Below are 22,688 nucleotides of genomic sequence, written 5' to 3'. Positions count from 1 at the left end.
AAAAAATGGTCAATATAACTAGATAATCATTTTTCAAAGGAAGGCATAAAAATGGCCAATAGCTATATGAAAAATGCTTAACATCCCTAATAATCAGTGAAATGCAAATCAAAAAATGATCTCAAATAAATGTCTTAAAATAAATAATAAAAAAGCACTCTTGAGTTATCACCTCACTCAAGGAGAAACTGCTATTATCAAAAAGACTAAAGATAACAATTACTGGTGAGTGTGGAGAAAAAGAAACTCATACACACTATTGCTGGACATAAATCATTCCAGCCATTACTAAATGGGGGTTTCTTGAAAAATTAAAAACAGAATGACCATATAATACAGCAATCTCACAACTGTGTAGGTATACAAAGGAAAGTGAAATCAGTGAGTTGAGGAGACACCTGTATGCCTATGTTTACTGCAGCACTTTTCAAAATAGCCAGAAATGTAAATAATCTACGTGTCCCTCAACTGAAAACATATAAGTAAAACATGGTGCATATACACAATCAAATATTATTTAGCCATAAAAAGAAAGAAACCTCATCATTTGCAACAAGAGGGATAGAACTAGAGATCTTTATTTTAAGTGAAGTAAGACAGGCACAGAAAGACAAGCACCACCTGATCTCACACATATGTGGAATCTAAATAATGTTGACCTCATAGAAGCTAACAGTAATGGTAGTAATCAGAGGCTGGTAAAAGTGGAGAGAGGATGGGGAAAGGTTGATCAGTGGATACTGAGTTGCAGTTAGATAGGTATAAGTATTTATGGCATGCTATTGCATAATAGGGAAACTATACATAGGGAATATGTACTGTGCATTCAAAATGCTAGAAGAAAATTTTGAATGTTTTGAATATTTTGAGTGTTTTTTTCCATAAAGAAATAAATATTAGAAGAGAGAAATCTAATATAATTATACTATGTGTACATGTATCAAATACTTGGTACCCCATTAAGATGCATAATTTTGGTGTTTTTATGTATCAATTAAAGAACAAATTTATTTAAAAATTTATAAAATAGAGATAGCTGATGTAACATTAGAGAACTAGAAATGCTAATATTTTCTCAAGTGCTGCTACTAAAGAATCAGGGCTACATTTTAGAAAAATTCTAGAAACATTTGTAAAAACAGAAAGTTAAGTTTATATATTCATCAAAAGCAATCATAGACTGCTGAGAAATCATGATACATTCATAATGTTTTGAAGACAACATACATGCTACATAGTACTTTAATATTTCAGGGCATATAGAATAGATGGATACAGGGTAGTATTACTTCACTAGGAATAAAGTATAAAAGTATAATATTTATTTATGTCTTCTAACTTCACTTTCACCTTTATTATAAAAGTCAAATTTATAGAAAAATTAAAATGATACAAGTTTTCACAATCTATTGTCAGTATTTTAAAAATTAAAATTTTGTTATTTATTTTATAATTTTACAGATAAATATCTGTAATTTTGGATCAAAATTTAGAGTAAAAAAACTGAAATAAATTTAATTATGACTATATTTTCAGCAGGTTTAGCGAGTGAGCAGTCATATAGAAGGCAACTTGCTGAAACAGAAGGGTGTGTGTGTGTGTGTGTGTGTGTGTGTGTGTGTGTGTGTATAATGACCAAAGGCCATACATTAAAAGTAATAAACATTGTTCTACTTAATTTCTTAATAGCTTGCTATTAACCTTTAAGTTTTGCATTATAGTAATGCATGTAACTGGTTATTTTAACTAGTGATATTTACAAGAAAGCTTAGAGAAAATAAATGTATGATAACTATTATTTTAAATCATCAATTTGAACCAAAGAAAACTTCTCAAAATTCTGACCAAGAACATAAAAATACTGCAAAAGAGTAGATCATTATTATTTTCTCTGGCTTTTAAATTTTCATTATATATATATATATATATATATATATGTATATATAAAAAATATGGCACTGAAATGAAAAAAGAACTCAAAGGTTCACACACAAAGGGCAAAGGCACCAAGTCAATTCTATAGAAAAGGAAAGTTCATTCAACAAATAGTGCAGAAAAATACTAGATAAACATTTTTAAATGCATAAATAGCATTTAAAAATTAAAAATTTTAAAAAATGATACATAAAAATTAATTTTAGGGCTGGAGTTATAGCTCAGGGGTAAAGCACTTGCCTAGCACATGTGAGGCATGGGTCTAATCCTCAGCACCACATAAAAATAAATAAAATAAAGGTATTGTGTCTTTGTACAACTAAAAAAATTTTTTAATTAATTTAAATGGAACCCTTATAATAAAAGCTAAAACAATAAATCTTCAGGAAGAAAATATAGAATGCCTTCCTGATCTTTCTTGGAATAATCAAATTTAAGATGCATATTAGGGCTAGGGCTGGGGCTCAGGACAAAGCACTTGCCTAGCATGTGTGAGGCATTGGGTTCAATCCTCAGCACCACATAAAAATAAACAAATAAAATAAAGGCATTCTGTCCATCTGCAACCATAAAAATTTTTTTAAAAGATGCATGTAAGAATCTTTAAATTAAGCCTACTTCATAAAACTGGAATTCATAAAAAATGTTTTAAATGTGTGCTCATCAAAAGAAACAATAAAAATACAAAAAGAAAAGTAGAAACTGAGAATACATTTGCAATAAATAAGTCTGTCAAAAGACCTGTGTCCACAATATGTCTCTGGCAACTGAAAGATAAACAGCCCATTAACATATACAAAGACACAAAGATTGATATTTTTAAAAAAGACATAAGAGGTAATAATAAATATAGATTTGTTCTCACTCTTATTTTTTAAATTTAGGACATAACTATTTGCTCCCAAGTTTTATTAACTTTATAAAACACAATTTTTGGGGGGGGGGGATGGAATCTTACTTTCTCCCCTCATTCTGTTTTGTCAAGTGCTCTCTCATGACAGCATTTGTATCTCTTCTAGTAACACTTTTTTAGCACCTAGAGGACATTTCATTTAAGTCACTTCTCATCCAAGTACATTGCTATTGTACTCTGTACACTGTGAACAATATATATATTCTAAAAAGAAGTTTTAAAATTCTTATTAATAGGATTTTTAAATGTTTAAGTCATCGAATCAGTAATCTCATTCCTGGAGATTTATCATAAGAAAATAATCTGAAATGTGTACAGATTTTTACAAACCAAATAATTATGTTAATTACAGGATTATTTATGACAACAAACATTCAGACCCTAAAAGTTTCATAAAATAATTTTTCATAAAGGAACAATTATTATATGTAGTGGTATACATTTATACAACAAACTGGTGGGTATGTGACTATTTCTAGTTATCAGTTTTACTTATGATAATATAATTTCATGTATATTTTAAGACATAAAAATAAAGACATTGGAAGAAAATACATCAAAATACAGTCACTTATGAATCATAAAAAAAAAGAAAAAAGAACTCAAATATAGGAAGAAACCATTAGGAAGAGAATATTCAAAAGTGGAAATTTTTAAAAAATCATTTTAGAATTATGTGAAAACTTTCTACACAAACTATCAGTGTTAAAATTAAAACATCTGAATTTTTAGAATGTACATTTTATTATTATTGGACTAGTTAGAGCTTCCCACTACTGAGTTTATATAACCTGAGTGTATTTCCTTCTGAGGTAGGAATGGTAGACAAATATCAGATGTTCAGTAAATTTTTGTTGGGATGGAATGCAGTGCTTACATGCAGCCTGTCCTCAAGGAACACATCATTTTGTGAATCATTCATTCATAAAACTATAAATCAGAATAACTGGTTATAAAAAAATATGACCAAACTTAGGGAACAATTACATCTAACTAAGAATTTTGTATCACTAGTACCTGAGAATAAGAAGCATCCCCTCATATCTTATGAATGAAGGAAATGACACTTCTAAGAATTCAAGGTCGATGCATAGTGGATCAAAACACTGGAGTACAAAGTCCCTTTGAAGAGAGAATGTACAGGATGTGATAAGAACCAAATGAATAAGGGGGACACATACAAAAGTAGGTATGTCAGTATGAGAGTATGGCAGTTGGTTCGTAAGCCAGGGAAATAAAGTAGAATCACTGATGCAAACAAACAGTGCCCATATTCATCTAAGTACTATCCAGAAGAAAGTGTGGGTATCCAAAGGCATGAACTTGATCTTTCTGTAATATTGGCTTGGTAAACTTGGTTTAGTAATGGCATTTGAGCCAGAGCATTTTAAACATCACATGAGTTCTTCTTGTTCGGATTTTATACCTTCAATTATTCTGGGGCTAACTGTGTATATATTGCTCCAAATAGAAAATAAGCTAGCTGGATAAAACAAATCTATTAGGACACTGCGCCATTGCAATTGGTACTGTAAAATGGCATTCTGTTGTCAGATATCAATGTTCCAAGCTTAGTCAAAGTGAATTTATGGATCAGGCATTCAATTCTCAAGCCTAAGGTCCAGAATCTAGATCTTGGCAAACTGACTATGGTATTTTGTACTTTTTCCTGGCACCTCTTGGGAGATAACCTTTTTTCAGTAACAGTAAACAGATTAAGAAACTGTCCCTCCTGCTTGGAAGTGCACAGTGAGAATTCCAATCATCAGGGGCTTGGGACAGCTGTTACCTTACTTAATATTTAGTGATATAAAGGAGTACCTGTTATAATAAAAAAAATTAGTGAAGGACACTAAAGGCAAGAAAAAGACTCAGGTCATGAGTCCAGATGCATTAGGAAAGCTGTAGATTAGTATTGAGATGAGCAGTTTGGGTGATAGGAGCTGAGCCATCAGGAAGCCTCGGAGGCAAAGCAGCCCGGAAGCTAGGGAACTGATTTTGGTAGGAAATGGAACTATGTTAAAGAGGAATTAGCAATAGAGCTAGAAAGATTATGAAGGTAAATCTGGCTGAGATGACAAGGAAATCCTTCAATGCCAGGCTAACTACAAATTCCCCAAGGCACAACAGAGACCACTTGAAACTTTACAGCTAAAGAATAATGTCATTAAAACAACACTTAAGAAGATCAATATATATGTTTGTATATTTAGGATAAGTAAAATAGCTAATAGCAGGCAGAGGAATGAGGTTTTAGTCCCCATCTCTATAAAAATCCCAATGTGGACAGTAGTAGCAGGAATAAAAGGGATGGAGGTGAATTAGCATCCACATATCAGAGAAAACATTCAGCCTTTGGTTCTTTGGGATTGGCTTATTTTGCTTAGTATAATATTCTTCAACTCCATCGTAATTAGAACAAATTCTTTAATTTTTTTTTAAATAAAACAATTAAAAATAAGAAATGGAAAAAAATACCTTCTGGGAATAAAAAAGGGATGGTGGTGACATAAAAGATGATTTGACAAGACTTACTGGCTGACTGATGGTGAAGGAAAAGAGAGAAAGATTAAAAAGATCTTTAGGGCCTAGAGACCTATATTACACAGCAAATTACTGTAACATGATAAGAAAACCTAACATTCAAAAATATCATTTTGTTCATGAGCAGAAGAAAAGTTATTGGACTAGGTCAAAATGAGATAAAAAGTTGTTTTTCCTTTCTACCTACTAGTCCATTTATCCACCCACTCATTCACCCATCCAACTATACATGTTTTTTTTTTGTGTGTGTGTGTGCTAATTACTGAAATTTAAACATGTTTAGGCATACAGGAAAAAATAAATGGACACCAAAATAATAAAGCAGGAAAGAAATATAGCATTTGATGCTATAAGATCCTACAAATATGCTAAGACTATGGGGATAGGAAAGTACTTTATAATGGAAACATTTTGGTAGTATGTAGGACACAGGGGGAAAAGGGAAACAGATAAGGGACTGTCCCTGAATGCCCTTAACATACCTCCTGCTTGGAACTGCACAGTGAGAATTCCAAGAGTGGGCTTGTATGTAAATGAAAAAGACTCAGAAAAACTGCTCCAAGGAATTTAGTAAGAATTTAGTGAGACATTAAGAGATCAGCAGAGTTAATAATAAGTGCTCAATCCAGGTTAAAAAGTATAAAGTTAACATTTTAACATGTTGTTGAGACATTTTCCAGTAATGTTCAACAACCCCTGTGTGGAAGAAAAGGGAACAGATGGTGGGGCTAACTTCATATTGATAGAGGTGGGCCCTGACGTCAAGTACTAAGCAATGTCCAAACATACTGAAGGACTGATGCAAAGAATGTGGAGAGACAAGAAATCACCATGAGGGAAAAATTCAAGTCCAGTGGATCTGATGAAAAGTGGCCTTTTAAGGTGAGACTGTTAAGTGCTAGATTTGAGATATAAATAAATATGTTATTATGTTATTTCATACAAAATGAACTTTAAGATATGTTCTTTCCTATGGCAAGAGTTATATGGCATATGCCTTATGAATGAATTCTAATGTGAAGCATTACTTTGCTAATGTTAATATGAACATACTTGGTTTCTTTCATTTAAAAGATACCTAGGAAATGTTTAGTAAATAAATGCCCAACCACTACTTTAAAAAATTTAAAAGGCAGAAAATGCATAGATTAAAAGACAATTAAAGGAGACATCAACCAAATGCAATATGGAGCCTGGACCTTGTTTGAACTTTAACGAAATGTCTGTGAAAAGATGTGTATGTAACAATCAAGGAAACTGCAACATTAACTTGTTATTTGAAAATATGAATGACATTTTCATTGTTGCTTAGGTTTGATACTTAGACGTAAGTTATGTTTTCAAAAAGCCCCCCCCAATTTTTTTCTTCCAGACAATCATATTAAGTCAGTTCAGATGAAATTAAATAATCTGAAGCACAAAATTTGCTTTAAGCAAGTTTGGGGGACATGGAGGCAGCAAAATTGACAACAAGATGAAATTATGTTGACCTTAACCAAATATCCTCCCAACAATTAAAACAATAAATAGAACAAAGAAAAACTTTCTGTTCTCATTTTAAGAGGCTGCATCCTTTACTTGGGCAACAACCATTTCAATTTGACATAAATTATAAACAATTAATTAACCTGACTTAAAAAGTCCAACCTGCCACATGGCAACAAAAAGAATATTATTTATTCCATATTCATTTCCATTTGAATAAGAAATTTAAATATAAAGGAGTTTCATTAAGGTCATGAAATATTAAATAAGCAGTTTATATTTAATGAAATGAATTCATAACACCTGTACCCAATGGTCAATTTACAAGTATTTAGTTTTTTATTTCACTCTTCTTTGCTCTCTAGGATTATTTCACACCACCAGCTTTTATAAATTATGTATTTTTTTAATGTGCACCGTGAAACTTGAAAAGATAGCATATATTTGGTGGTAGGGAACAGTTGTCCTAAAAACTAAGAAGTATTGGAAATAATTTTCAGGAGACCGTCAAACTAAAGTGAACAACTTTAGCCATATTATTTAGGATATTCACTGGATAATTACACCCCACACTTCAAGTTTCTTGAGTATTTTGAACACTTAATGATAGTATCTCTATACAGATTAATAAAATATAAAACAGAACATAGCAAATGTTTTTCAGTTGGGCTGAAAGTTGCAGATTCTGTATTTTATTAGCAGCTTCTATTCTCAAATCTTCAAAAACATGATGAAAATTTCATTGATATAATCATGTATTTTCTGCTGGTAAAATTATAAATTACTTTCCTATAGCAGATTCATAAAAAGGACCTTAGTCTTCTGTGTTAAAAGGCTGTTTTGTTTATTACAGATTTCACATCTAAAAATTGATATTTTATCAAAATTGAGATTGGCCCTGTCAAATGTAGAAACAACCACATTTATCTCAAATATTTTCATTAGATTAAACCAAATTGTTTTATCATAAAAATCAAGGAATTTCCATGTCTGTATGTATCACACTTCACTGATATTCTAAATAAATGTTATTTGAAAATAAAATGTTCCATATAAATGTGTCCTCCAGCAGATAGTTAAACTATAAATCTAGGGGAATTGGAAGTTAATGATTAAAGAAGAGGAACAGAATGAGATGTGGAGAACAAAATGGAGGAGAAAAACTATACAAAAATTCCCTTGGAGCAATTCATTAAATTTGGTTATTGCAGCAAAAATACAAAATGATATTTTAGAACTTAAAGTATTTCCACACTGAATAATTTCATTTTTCATCTTCCATATGTAGGGACACAAAAAAACATTAAAAAGGTACATTTATTCTGACAAGTAATATTCAAGTTGGAATTTCATGTTTTGGGGCAATTTAAATATGCCCTGAAATTTAGGTTATTTGAGAATTCCTTTATGAAATAAATTAATTGGCATAAGAGAATTATATGTAGACAGGCATTAAAACATTTAGATAAGTCATAGTTGAGGAAAAAATTTATCCAAATTATTAAAATGTGAAGCAGTTCAATAAATCTAACTTTTAGCTTTTTAAATTGAGCTGATCAAATCAAATGCAACAGTAAGCCTGACAATTGATAAGGGGCCCAAAATAATCTGTCCTCTGAGAAGAGAAAGAAAATGGTAATGTAAAATACTCTGGTAAATTTTTAATTTTAAGCTAAATTGCAATTCATGAGCATCTAAAACAGACTCCAGCCTCACTTCTTACAAACTCTTTATCACTAATACTGCAGTTAAAAGATCATCTCAGTTTTTTGGGTTTTTTTTTAGACTTTATGTCAGATAGCCTTTTTGCAAATTAAATTCAAACTTCTTAAGTAAATTTTAGGCATCTGTATGAATTCTAAGCACCTTGGTAAAAAAAAGAAACACAAGGTTAGTAATATTCTTAAAAGATGAAAAATAAATCTATAAAATATCTATTAAAAACAGAAAGGGGTCTGGGTTTGTGGCTGTGTGGTAGATAGAGCATTTGCCCAGCACAAGTGAGGCACTGGGTTTGATCCTCAGCACCACATAATAAATAAATAAGATTAAGGTAAACTGTGTCCATCCACAACTAAAAAACAAAAAACAGGGGTTGAGGTTGTGGCTCAGTGGTAAAGCACTTGCCTAGCTCTACTGAGGCACTGGGTTCGATCCTCAGCACCACATAAAAATGAAATAAAGATATTGTGTGTCCACCTACAACTAAAAATTATTTTTAAAAAACCAAAAACCAAAAAAAAAAAAAAACAGAGTTGGATAATCTGTTTCCTTCTTTTGTTCTTGTTCTCTCTCTCTGCAGAGGAAAATTATAGACAAACTTCTAAGAAAAAAACAGCATTGATTTCACAACCAAGAACAATGCTTCCTTTCCTTTCATCTTGGTATTTGTATATTTTCACAAAGCTGAGATTATCTTATTTATGTAATGTGGGATATTGTATATTTATCATTTTAGCATAAGCATTTTCCTATTTTTACACACTGTTGTAATATCACATTTGGAAAAAAAAATAGTTCTGCAAAACAGTGTAAAATATGTAGTTTGTAGTCAGGTGTGGTGGTGTACACCTGTAATTAATGACTTGGGAGGCTGAGGTGGGAGAATCACAAGTTTTGAGAGCATCAAACCTAATTGGCACAGGATACTATGTGATTCTGGGTCCTGGAAGGAGTCCAAATTTTCCTAAGAACTTTCATTGGTGGGACATTTATGAAAAGTCTGTTTTCAGAAGTGTTAACACTGTAAAGAAACCAGCAAGGGATCCAGGATTCTTCTTCTTTCAGTGTTCCATGATTCTGCAGGTAGCTCCCATGAGGCAACAGGCTCCTCATCAGAAATACAAGCAGCAAAAGGACGAGCAAGTGATGCCTTCTATAGCACCAGTCTGAGAAAACCACAGAAGAGCAGAAAAGGATGAACAATACATCTACAAGGGTTGGGGCAAAGGGAAACATGCTCAGCAATGTAGATCAGAGGACAAATTTACAGATATTTAGAAACTAGATGAAAAAAATAAAATCTGACAGCCAATGGGATGCAAGAATACGTGAAGATGATGTAGTCTCAGTAACTTCCAAATTTCTGCACTGGGTAACTAAGTGACTGCTGCTATCAAGAACACACATAGACAGAGTGAAGGTTGGAATGAATGGGTTTGACTTAGATCTGTTGAGTTTCCGCTATCTATAGATAGAAATTTTGATGATCAGTTGGTTATCAGGGCTTGCCACTGGGGAGATAGAGCTTGGCCTCCCATTTCTAGATTTCAGATAAACTATTTAAAAATAATTTATAGAATCAAATGTAAATTCCTTGATACCAATTTCTTATCTTTCAGAGAAGCCCTTTTAAAACAATTTATAGAATCAAATGTAAATTCTTTACAATGGCATTCAGGATCTATTGCAATCTGACTACCTTTTCTTAATTTTATTACTCACTGCATATTCCATGCATTCTGTTTGGCTAAGCATGCACATTCAAAACACACCATGCTTGTGTGGTTCCTTTTATCTTAAATCCCCATCTTTCTTTGCCTATGAAAATCAAACTTATCTTTAAGGATACAGCTTACTTGCAGGTGCAGGCACCTTCCCAAAGCCTTTGCCAATTTTATTAACCTAAATTAATTGTATCCTCACTTGTGCTCCATCTACAGTATATTTGTACTTCAGTGTTTATTTCATTCAGCTTTGTTGCTTACATACTGCATTCTCAGGGGCAATAAGCTATTTGAGAGTGAGAGTGTACGTTGGTCATTTTTGTATCAAAATTTAACAATAAAATTTTCTAAATTATTCATTGTTGTTTCTCCAAAGCATCAACTGTAGATATTTTCAAGCTATGCACAAGCAAATATATATATATACACACACACACACACACACACACACACACACACACACACACATACACATATACACACACACATACATATACATTTTTAAATAAATATTTGTGTTGTTTCATTTTGAATTTCTTAAAATTCTAGAGAGATTTCTTTTCATTCTTTTTTTAAAATATAGTGTATTGGGGATCAAACCTAGGCCTTACACATGCTGACAAGCGCTCTGTCACTGAGCTACATTCTTAACCATGATTTTTCTTTTCTTTTTAAATTATTTCTTAGGGAATAGGGGTGGTAGGGAAAGGGAGGGAGAAGGGGAATAGCAAGGATGATTTTTTTTAATTTTTTATTGTTGGCTGTTCAAAACATTACATAGTTCTTGATATATCATATTTCACACTTTGATTCAAGTGGGTTATGAGCTCCCATTTTTACCCCATATACAGATTGCAGAATCACATCAATTACACATCCATTGATTTACATATTGCCATACTAGTGTCTGTTGTGTTCTGCTGCCTTTCCTATCCTCTACTATCCCCCCTCCCCTCCCCTCACCTCCCCTCTTCTCTCTCTGCCCCCTCTACTGACATTCATTTGTCCCCCTTGTATTATTTTTCCCTTTCCCCTCACTTCCTCTTGTATGTACTTTTGTATAACTCTGAGGGTCTCCTTCCATTTCCATGCAATTTCCCTTCTCTCTCCCTTTCCCTCCCACCTCTCATCCCTGTTTAATGTTAATCTTCTTCTCATGCTCTTCGACCCTACTCTGTTCTTAGTTACTCTCCTTATATCAAAGAAGACATTTGGCATTTGTTTTTTAGGGATTGGCTAGCTTCACTTAGCATAATCTGCTCTAATGCCATCCATTTCCCTGTAAATTCTATGATTTTGTCATTTTTTAATGCAGAGTAATACTCCATTGTGTATAAATGCCACATTTTGCCCTTCAATAGATGAATGGATGATTTTTCTTAATAAAGCACCATCTCAGAATTATATGTTTCATTTGAAACCCATGGAGTTCTGGGAGGGAGCTGGAATGGAACAGACAGACAGACATTACTGCCCTATTGACTGGTCCTCTGGTTCTAGGAATATTTTATGTATGAACACATGTATAAGACAGCTAGACCTTAAAGGTCATCTGCCTGATATTTAAAATGCCAGTATATCCTGAAATATATTCTAAATGACAAATGTAAAAACTGTAAATAGCATGGATCCTAGTAAGTTTGGAATAATAACACTTGCATAGTGGAAAGTCAAATTATAAGATCAAACTTCTCAAGAACAGTCCTGTGTATTGGGTAAAACATGTACTGTTATTTCTGTGAATACAAATACACATAAATGACAAAAAGCAAAAGATACAGAAACTAATATTTGTATAAAATCACACAGTAAGTGATAAAGCTATGATTCAACCTACTTTTCATGTAGCTCAGTACTCAACTACTGTTCCACATGACCCCAGTCCCCTGCCTGAATCAGGCGGATAATGCATATATAACAGGGTTTCTAGAATATAGTGGCCATCTTTATTGGTAGAATATGACTCTAGATTTATGGTTAATGCTCCATTAATAATAAATGGCAAAGAATACTTGAATGCAGTTTTCCAGTCTTAGAACAACCATTACCATGTTCTAAGCCCTGTTTCAAAGTTCTGGCCATCTTCATGAGATTGTCAATGAGTGAAACTAATATTAAATACTATTTTTTCCCTATAGCCTATGGTGAACAAATCTGAAGCCAGTCTAGGCAGAATTTTAGTCTGTGAGGCTCAATTTCAAATGCATTAAAATTCATTATAGATGTGTTTCAATGCGTGCATAAATCATATAATACATCAAAGCTATAGTTAAGATTTTTTTTCTAAAAATATATACCTAAAAAGTGATTACTTGAAAAATCTCATTAATTTAAAAATTCTAAATTCAATAATCACAATAAATAAAATGTTCAACAACTCTAGATAGGGCAGAGGGGTGGGAGGGAAAGGAAGGGGGCAGGGGGTTAACAAGGATGGTGGAACGTGATGGACATCATTACCCAAAGTACATGTATTAAGACACGAATTGGTGTGAACATACTTTGTATAAAACAGAGATATGAAAAATTGTGCTGTATATGTGTAATAAGAATTGTAATGCACTCCACTGTCATTTATTTTTTAAAAAAAACAATTAAAAATTTAAAAAATGTTCAACAATGGTAGTATGTATAGGGCACTGAAACAAGATATATTTCAGATTTCTTAAAGAAGCTCTTCTCCTTGGAGGAAGAACCACACTTAAGAAGCAATATTCACAATGAAAGAACCTTGCTTATCAGGGGGTCAGAACTCCAACATAATGGTGCATAAAAGAAATTCCTCAGTTGCTAATAATGAAATGGAGGACAGGCTGGGGATATAGCTCAGTGACAGAGAGCCTGCCTAGCATGTGCAAGGCTCTGGGTTCAATCATTTGCATCACACACACACACACACACACACACACACACAAAGAGAAAACAAAGAGAAAGAATTTGAGAGTTGATGTGTCACTAAATACATAAATTCCCATTTGTAGAATACTCTTTGTCAGCATTTGACAGACTACTTTCACACCCACAAAATCCTAACAAGGAAGAGATCTTCATTTGGTCAACAAATAAGGGGGTAATAGATGTGTTTTATTTCCCAAGTATTATGCCCACTTACTGTTTCCATCTTCTGGTTTTTGGTCAAGGAGAGCCTTAAATAAGTAATGTTTATTTTGTATTTCTTGGATGGATATTTTTCTACAATAGTGACCTATATCACATCTGTTTCCTGCCCTTCCTTAAAGAAAAATCATATGGTGACTTATTCATTCTAAATGTGTTAAAACAATATGCATGGCCTTTGGTCTGTTACCAAGCCAATATAAAAATTGTTTCATTAAATGTTAGCATTAGGGCTGGAAATGTATTTCAGTGGTATAGTACCTACTTAGCATGTGTGAGGCCCTGGGTTGTATCCCCAGCACTCCATTATAGATTGAGTTCTTTGAAATCTTGACATACAATCTAAAATTTGGTTAATACTACAGTCTTTATATGGAAACTTATATGGAATAGAAGAAATTCTTACACTGAGTGAAGACATAAATGAAATCAACTCTGATCTTGGAGGTGCCATCAAACTTTGATATTCTATGATCTTGTTTTTTCAAAAAACTCTTAAGACATTCCCCATGAAAATATTATCAAGACCTCTTTTCAACAGTAGTTAGCTCCTTATGAGAAAGCTAAAGAGATGTTATATAGAATCTTGAAAACAAAACTCAGTTTAAAGCCAAGAGAATAAAGAACTGAAGAGTTACAGTGTTGAACTTATCAGAATGACTACCAGCATTGTTCAAAAAATTAGGCCCTCTGATTTTTTTTACACTTGCATTTTAGCAATAGTGAATAGTTCTTTATGATTCTTTGTTATTTTTCCATAGTATTTCCAAACCATTGAGATATATAAGTAATATCAAATGAAACAAATTCTTAAATACTATTTGACTGAATCAACAATGATAGGAAAAATATTCTTTAGTTTAAAATATAATGATTAATACAGGTAATAGCTTTTCTATACTAACCAACAAAAAAGCTGCAAAATGTTTCTAGTATTTGTATTTTTTTACAGTTAACTGCTGTTCATAGAGAGGTACATGGAACAATGGATGCAGAGCACATATTTTAAAGTAGGCTTTTTCCATATAACTGTAAGGAAGTTTAACTTTGATGGTAGTGTTCATCCTGAACACATTACAATAATAAAACAAAATGGGCTGAATTTCATTGTAATCAAGGAAGAATGTCAAACTAAAATTTCACATATATATGCTGGAGGAAAAAGACTGTATCTGGCTGCACCTATGAATGTAGACTCCTATGTGTTGTTATTCAGTTGCAATATATTACTAGGATTTAAATATAATTCTTAGCCACATCCTCTATCCATCAAATCACCATTTTTAAAATCACCTATTAACTTAAGGAATACTCAAAATTTTGTCTTGGTGTAACTAAACACTATATTATACTGGATTGAGATCTAAGTTGAGAAAAATAATTAAAGTTTTCTTAATTTTGATGATAAAATCTGAAAAACATGGATACCAAAGCACCGACTCAATTTAGCCCATGTATGTTATCTGTGGAGAATCACTGTTACAGATTCTAGTACTTTTATCTGTTCTTAGTGGAATAAATGACCTACTTTATTTCTAAATTGAACAAGACATTTTGTATGTTATGCTCTTTTGAAAACTCCATTTAAGCAGAATTTAGATTCTCTATAGAGACAGAACAGGATGATTGGTTGAAACAAAGAATTTTCTTCATTTGTGATTTTAACAAGGATTTCTTTTCTTTCTTCTTCTTTTTTAAAGAATAGTAAGTGCACTGGGATGGATGTAAAAGAAGGGAGACCAGGAAAATACATTTAAATGACATGATATGGAGACTTTTATTCATAAAATAAAAGAAGAAAGATCACAGATAATGTAAATAGGGTAAGCAGAGGCATATGGTTCTTACACAATGGAGAAAAAAATCCTGTTTATGAATGCAAATTGGGAAAAAAAAACCAGAAATGGACAATTCACAATACACAGAGAATAATGTATGATGAAAGATCATGATTCTATGGCCAAAGCCTGTTTTTACTTTCATTTTATTCAATTTTCTCAAGTCCACCTCTATTGTTTATACTCTTACAAATGTTGAATAGAAATGAATGCATTCCTCTGGCTAATATGAAAGCCGCTATAGAGGTATAGAAAGAATCTAGCATGGCTCCAAACTACTGGACAGTTTTAACTTTCTCTACAGCAAATAAATGTCCCCTGGCTCCTCTTCTTCACCTCTTCCTCTCTGAATGGAAACAGCAACAGCGAAGACTTCCCTCGGAGAAGCACCATACTACACTCCTCCTGTCTGCCTCAACCACCATGGCCAAGGCCTTGGGAAGCATTTCCATGCCCAGCCAGAATAGAATATCTTTCCTTTTCTTTACACATAATTGACCTTCCATTCTTTCTCTCCTTTTCCCTCTGCTCTATTCTCTTTTCTCTTCCCTCCCCTATCATATTCTCTCTCTCTCTTCCCCTCCCTGCTACCCTCCCTCACCCCCTCGTTTTCCTTTTTTGGTCCTTGTTATATGTTTTCCCTTAATCTCTCTTTTCTCAGTATTTGCCACCCAACCTTACCTGCCAACCATGGCTGGCATGGCTGCAGCCAAACTCTGCTTCTTACTATTTCCTAGTCATAGGGTTCTAGCACTACTGTCAACTGACCTCAGTCTCTGACTCTTAGTCTAATCTCTTTGGAGCACTCATAGAATAAACAGTCAAGACCAGGGTAGGCAGAGGTGGGGCTATATTACTTCCTATTTAAAAAGCATGTATCTTGAGTTTACATTCTATGCTAGGCATAAGGAGAAGTATTCACCAGGGCTGCAGAGGAGGGCAGGGCATATGGAAGACTGTTTATCTTAAATGCCTTTAGAAAAGGGTGGAGTGACAGTGATAAAGATTAGAAGAGTACTTAATATTTGGACAACAGTACTTGTAGATAGAAATGGTAGTATCTATGGATTCCCTCAACAGTGTACCTTAGGACTCTTGGAAGATAATGGTACTCACAGTTTTTGAACAAGTTTTTTGCTAAGGTGGACTTGATATCTGCCTGCATGTCAGCATGGGTACTAAGCATCACCCCCAAACACTATTAAACCTGTGAAAACCAACTACTTTGTAGAATTTTCTAGAACAGAAAAATAGTCTTTCACTTGTAAGTTTTTCTTTTAAAAAAACATTGACTCATTATTTAATCAAGCATTAAACAATATCTAAGCAAACACTTAAAACTATTTGGGATTAGTCCAAGGAGACAAAGTTAGCAGCACATAGTCTTAACCAAAACGAGAAGGACAAAAACAATCTAGGACATACAGGACAGTTTTCTATCTAACAAAAAATGCTTCCTCTAGTCATTTCCAGATAAGTCCTGACTCAACTCCTCAGTAAGAAGGAGCTGGCCAGTGAGGTAAGAACCTACCCCTGTGTGTGTGTGATATCGAAGCATTTAGAAGAGCCAGGGGCAGTAGTGCATTTGTATAATTCTAGCAACTCCAGAGGCTAAGGCAGGAGGATTGCAAGTTCAAAGCCAGTCTCAGCAATTTAGTGAGGCCCTAAGCAACTTAGCAAGACCCTATCTCAAAGTAAAAAACAAACAAACAAACAAACAAAAAACAGGAAATAAAAAGGGATGGGGATGTGGCTCAGTGATTAAGCATCACTGGGTTCAATAGCCGATACTTCCCCCCGCAAAAACAAAAACAACAACAACAACAAAAAAAACAGAAAATAAAAAACAAACAACAAGAGGATGAGTGAAAAACTCATTCAAGGTGCTTTTTGATAAGGATGACTTCAGAATTGTTAAGAATGAATGAGCATTACATTAATGGAGTTAGGAAATGAGAAAATAAAGACTAATATCCAATAGAAAAATTATTAAGACAAATACATGCAGCCATTAAACATATAAAAAGATGCAAAAGACCTCAAAGGAGAAAACTGAAATTTTACCTACCATCTTTTCCAAAAACATCAAAGTAATGAACAACACTCAATGTTAGCATGTGGTGAGAGAAATGGGCACTTACAGGAAATCTCAGTGGTAGTATAAATTGAGTCAATGCTCTTGGATGTCAGTCCAGCAATGTTTTTTACATATAATAGGTGAATAAATCATATCCTTCAATAATACCAGCCAGTTCTCTGAACTTACCCTGAAGAGAAAACCTTACTCAAATATATAGAGATATATGTGCTTTCTGTAATTGCATACAATTGTAAAAAATGGGATTGTCCAGTAAATAACAGGGCATCACTGTTATGGCACACTTGTAGAATTGAAACAGGCCCAGTTTAAAAAAGTATGTTAAATGTGAAACCATTTATTGAAATAAAAAAATAGAAAAAAACTGTAATAATGAAATTATCATTTTTATTATCTTCTATATATTGCCTTGTGATATAAGAGTATTAGAAGTATAATTAGTTCTACTTTTCTGATTACCCAAATAAGTTTCCTAAATATTTTGAAAATAAACTGCATAAATTTCATCTTTCACATTGGGGGGTCAAGTCAGTTTAAGTAAGTCATTTTTATTTTATTTCAAAAGCTGAAGTTAAAGAACCACTGAGGTGCTTGTTCACAGAGAGAGGAAAAAGGAAATAATTAGCACTCCTCAAAATTTCTTAATAGGAATTCTTTTTGCCTTAGTTATAGGTATATAAAATGTTGGGCATTACTTGTGGAATATTAGACATAAAATAAGAAGAACAATCTGACTCATAGAATAAGTGGAGGGTTTTTCCTGGTATTCTATAGTCCTTTTCTTTTAGGACAAACACTTAATTGTGGAAAAATGTCAAAAATAAGAACAGTAAGACAATTGAGAAGGGCATGTGTTGTTCCTGCCCCTCTATCCACACTGAAGAAAAAACACATTGGAAACACTATGATCTCAATAGAGCTGAAGACGGAAACAGGAGAACTGGACAATTTGTAATAATGTATTTCCCCAAAAGAAGAAATCCATGTAGTACATGGTGGACCTGCAACAGCTCTCTCGGTGGAAGCTGGCAGAGTCAAAACAATGGAAACACAACAAAAGATGACTAAAAACAAAGGCATTTATAGATCTGCAAGTGCTTCTTAAATGGATCTTGGGGCATTTGGGGACAGAGCTTTACTTTTCCCAATTCACATCATGAATTATCATTGCTCTCCCTTCTCAATACATTGCAGCTAATTCCCAATGTCAGAAACAAAACACTCAAGTTTAGGAAATAATATTTAACTCAATAAGTCAATCCCTGTGCTACAAGTTAGATAAGAAATAACTGTGCTGAAAGTGACTCCGTTTTATGATAGCAAATCCACAAATTATAACTGAAAATGAAATCAGTCTTATCGTCCCTACATAGGGAGGACTTAGATGGGGAGACATCTGACTTCAAATGGCTTGAAAAGAAGCAAAGAAGGGTCTACACAGGAAGGAAAAAAAAACATTCAAACTATCTACCTGTCATTCAAATGCTACATCTGTCACTAGATAACATTCACCTGTCAGAGTTACAGTGCTTAATCACCTTAAATTACTTCTCTGTAAATCTGGTTAATAAAAATGATGTGTATGTTAAATACTAAAATATCTTCAAGGACATCCCAAGGAAGAATTTAGAAACTCTGCCACATAATTTTAACCAGCAACTGTTATTTCTTTTATGTTTCAACATTAAAGGAATGAATAAAGGAAGCAATGATATTTTAATAAGAATATCTATAATATTTGATTAGATTTTTATATTATAACAATACTATGTCACAAAATTTTAAAATTTTTCTTTCAATAAAGATGTGATTTGTTATATATTCTTTCATATGACAGAAAATTCTTTAACACAGTGGCTTCAGGGAATAAGATTATGGCTTCTATTTGCCTTATTAATAACAGGCATTTACCTCATTTGTTCAAGAGGGTAACAATATATGATTTTTTTACAATCATGAGAAACAAGGTAAGCCTGATACAATTTTACTTATTGATATTCATTATGGAGCTAGATATGTATCAAATTCCCCTATTTCAGTGTTTATAGTGTAGGAACACATGGTCAATCTATTAGGAGGGGACAATAGCACTCAAGGATAACAGTCCAAAAGTAAAATCAATTTAAAGTATATTCTAAGATGTATTATCTTTAACCTCCAGGCTTTTATAGACTATTAAGAATTGTCATTTTGCTAGACAGATTACCAGCTATTTGCACACATGTCAACAACAATCTATATAGTCCACAACACAGTAAAGTATTCCAGTATCAAAGTAGTTATGTTCTATTGAAAAAAATTAAATTTTGATTTATGATCACTTTAATGTCTGTATAGACAATTATAGTTGCTTTAAATGTTGAGCATTCCACTGGCAGCAATTACTTATTAGCTATACATGAAAATATAGTTCTTGTGAGTCTGTAGCCACATAGCCCAGCATTTTTAAGTGGAATGGGATGGTCTATCACACTCCAGTTTGGGCATTTCTCACTTTCCTATTAAATGACATTATTTGAAGCAGGCCATCATTTGACTGTGAGTTGTAGAGTCAACTGAGTATTCCTAAGTAAGGCAGTGGATATCTCTCTCATGCATATTTACTCTGTGTGTGTGTGTGTGTATATATATATATATATATATATATGTGTGTGTGTATTTTGTCATTAACAAAATCATACCTATAGCTGGTCTTGATTTTTTTTTACTCATTGGTCACCAACAATTAACAGAAAAAAATAGAATCTTTGGCACCAAAATTATTTCTAATAAGTGCTTCATTTTGGATATTTAAAAATAGAAAGTCATTTTATTTTTGGTATTTTTGAACCTGAAACAGAAATCAGCTCAAATAACTGTCCTTCAATGGTACATACTTTGATGCCTCCATATCCTTCAGAAATAGCACAGTCCCATCAAGTAAAAGCCCACATGACACCTGCTGCTTCCTACTGGGGAAAAGGAGAATGAGCATCTGAAAAGGACCCCCAGAGATTCTGACATGCTGGTATGGAGTGGGGTGCCTGACTGCTCACTCTTCTTTCACTCCATCCTACTGAAGACAATGATCTCAAATTAGATCTAAAAATGGCTCTTTGTTCTTGCTTTTATGTTTGTGCCTTTCATTTATAAAGAGTTATTAAAACCAGGAAAATCCAACCAGTAAGAGTAAGTGTGCTACCATAATAAAAAATCCACTAATAATTTCAAGTACATAATTATACTGTATATATCTAACATGAGTTCTGGCAAAATCTTAGGTGCTAAATGTAATGCTACATTTTCATTCACCTATACTATGATATAAACTATGTAACTTAAGTCAAATTATTCTAATTTACTTCAGGGTTTCTTTTTGTCTGTTTTAATGTGAATCCTTTCATTTATTTAGGATTAAAATGTAAGTTCTGGATCATTTGTACTCCAGGAGCCCAGCTGAACTTCAGTCACCAAAATGTGAGACTGAGCATCTGAGAATCATTCTGCTCGACCACATCTCCTAGCTACTCTACTGCTCTGGTCATATCATGTTCATGCATCCCTTACCACTGAATTCATATGTTGGACTCCGAATCCACAAGAGGATTGCATTCAGATTGGCCTTTGGGAACAATTAGATCATGAGGAAAGAGCCTTCTTAAGTGGGCACAGTGCCCTTACAAAGGCTCCAGAGAACTAGTTGGTCACTTGAACACTGTGAGGACACAAAGAGAAGGTGGCAGTCTGTGAACCAGGAATGGGTATTTACCAGACACCAAATGTGCCAGTGCCTTCATCTTGAACTTTCCTGCCTCTAGAACTATAAGCAATATATTTCTGCTGTTTATAAGCTTCCTGGTTTATGGTATATTGTTATAGCTAACTATACAGACTAAGAAAATGCCTATTTTGAATCAGGCATAGAGTTGCTGCATTGACTATAATAAAGAATCCTAAAACTAAATAGAAAATTATCTTTGCTTGTGGTTTTCTATTTTACTTTGTTTTATGTAATTTTATTTATTTATGGTGTTGCTGGGATTGAACCCAAGGCCCCACACATGCTAAGCAAGCACTTTACCACTGAGATACACCTTCAGCTCTTGAATTTCTTAAAGTAAATGAGTCAGAAAACCTTGAACTTATAGTCACACAAATGTTATATGTATAATGCCCTTTTAAAAATTATAAGAAAGCCTTTCCAATTCCTATTTTATCAATTTACACCACTAATTTTGTACTTCACAACACAGAAGAATCCACATTTGTATTTATCATTTTAATTTAAGAAATAAGCTGGGTACTTACTGTGTGCTAGGAATTTTAACATGCACAAAATGAAGCACCTCTCTTGAGGACTTCTTAGTTAGAAAGATAGGCAGACACAAAAATGAGAGTCACTGCCCGATTAAGTACTACATAAAACATGCTGGAGAGGAGGAATGCTAAAGCTGAGCTCACTGGAAAAGTTCAGGGAATGTCCAACAGCAAAGACATGAGACCTAAAACCCCAAGAGGAAAACACAGCAACACTGCAAGAGAATGGAAGATGAGTCACAGGGTCCATGAAACAGTCTAGAGGAGACTATGCAAGCCTTAAGTAACACTGGAGATAGAGAAGATAGGACCAATTTGACATGCTGGTGACCAAATCAACAAGTCTTGACAAATATGGGACTAGGGCAAGGTAGAGGGCAGAGGAAGGACTCACTCCTTTGAATGAGTCCTTAGATGGTGATACCATTATCCTGGTGGGAACATATAAATGCTAGTCCATGGAAAGCAGAGTAGTGATGGGAGTTTAGCTGAGGAAGCATTAGTGTGGGGTCTCTGGGGCACTCTGGAAGGGATGTCAGAGCTGGTGATGCTCGGTTGGTAGAGCACTTGCCTAGCACGTGTGAGGCTCTGGATTCAGTCACTAGTAAGATAAAGCGCGTGCGCACACAAAAAAAACAGTAATAACAACAACCAACAACATACAACCCTACAACTGGAAAACAGTAGTCATTAACTGGTGGCAATCAGCAGTACTTCACTCTTTCTGGCCTTTGAATTTTGAACACATATCAAATGACTAAAAAGGCCAGCCATTTCCACCTCTGAGTCCCCAAAGAGTGTGGAGAGTACCCAATCTGCTTCACACAGCACAGAGCTAGAGAAAAATCTACTGAGAGATCTTGTTATACCTGTACTGATCCTAGGGCTGGTGGAGAATTGCTGTCTGAGCTAGAGACAGTTCGTGGGGAGAAAAGCACCCGAAAGCAGCAATGGGTAGGATCAAGGGTGCCAGATGCGCCTTGCTCCTCTCAGGCATCAATTCTAAGGGTGAAGGC

General features: G+C 33.7%; 1 protein-coding gene and 1 long non-coding RNA gene across 2 annotated transcripts in view; one reads left to right on the top strand and one right to left on the bottom strand.

Moving 5' to 3' along the window:
• Fam83b (family with sequence similarity 83 member B) overlaps window positions 1-22,688 on the bottom strand; it is a 78,231-nt gene that overhangs the window by 20,181 nt on the left and 35,362 nt on the right. The gene's annotated exons all lie outside the window — the stretch shown is intronic.
• Window positions 4,596-21,329, top strand: LOC125617495. The gene is made up of 2 exons (XR_007348529.1): window positions 4,596-6,274; window positions 20,768-21,329. It is a non-coding gene; the product is annotated as an uncharacterized LOC125617495 (long non-coding RNA).

This window comes from Marmota marmota, unplaced genomic scaffold (assembly GCF_001458135.2).
Source record: "Marmota marmota marmota unplaced genomic scaffold, marMar, whole genome shotgun sequence".
In the NCBI taxonomy this organism is placed as follows: Eukaryota; Metazoa; Chordata; class Mammalia; order Rodentia; family Sciuridae; genus Marmota; species Marmota marmota.
This window is presented reverse-complemented; position numbering and strand designations above follow the sequence as displayed.